This window comes from Mandrillus leucophaeus, unplaced genomic scaffold, assembly GCF_000951045.1.
Source record: "Mandrillus leucophaeus isolate KB7577 unplaced genomic scaffold, Mleu.le_1.0 Scaffold35, whole genome shotgun sequence".
Lineage (NCBI taxonomy): Eukaryota > Metazoa > Chordata > Mammalia > Primates > Cercopithecidae > Mandrillus > Mandrillus leucophaeus.
In genome coordinates, this window is record NW_012103698.1 from 3,391,753 (window position 1) to 3,392,294 (window position 542).

Sequence of the window (542 nt, forward strand, 5' to 3'; positions counted from 1 at the left end):
ATGGCAGTAGCAGCAGTAAGATGGGTGATATCAAAGGGAACTATCTGGAAACATTTATTTTCAATCCAAAATGGAGCCTTATGTTTGCCATAAATCTACATACTCTACTTTTCCAGATGACTACAGTTGCAAAGTAGACTTTGCTTTGACAACTGATGCCAGGACAATAGTATGTTACTATCCTTCTACAGACATCCATATGAACGCACAAAATCTATCCCTTGACCAGATCCTGTGTATAATCATGAAGAAACACACGGTCAAGAGCTGAAAACTAGAGAAGAAAAAAGTGAACACCTTGAGCGAGAACCCCTAATAGAACAACTTAGCAAAATGTTATTTATACTAAGTACAGTTGGTATCTTCGTGGACAGTATCACAGATGTCAGAAGAAACTGAATCCTCCAGAACACAGATGATATTGAGGTTCTTAGGGAATTAAAGAGAAATATTACCCTCTGCCTCATTTGCCATTGGAGAAAGTGCAATGTGGTATATGCACTAATAATAATAATAACATATCTTTTCATATTTAAAAAAAA

General features: G+C 36.0%; 1 pseudogene; it reads left to right on the forward strand.

Annotated features, from left to right (window-relative positions):
* On the forward strand, positions 1 to 419 carry LOC105546220 (annotated as a pseudogene).
* The last annotated feature ends 123 nt before the right edge of the window (positions 420 to 542 follow it).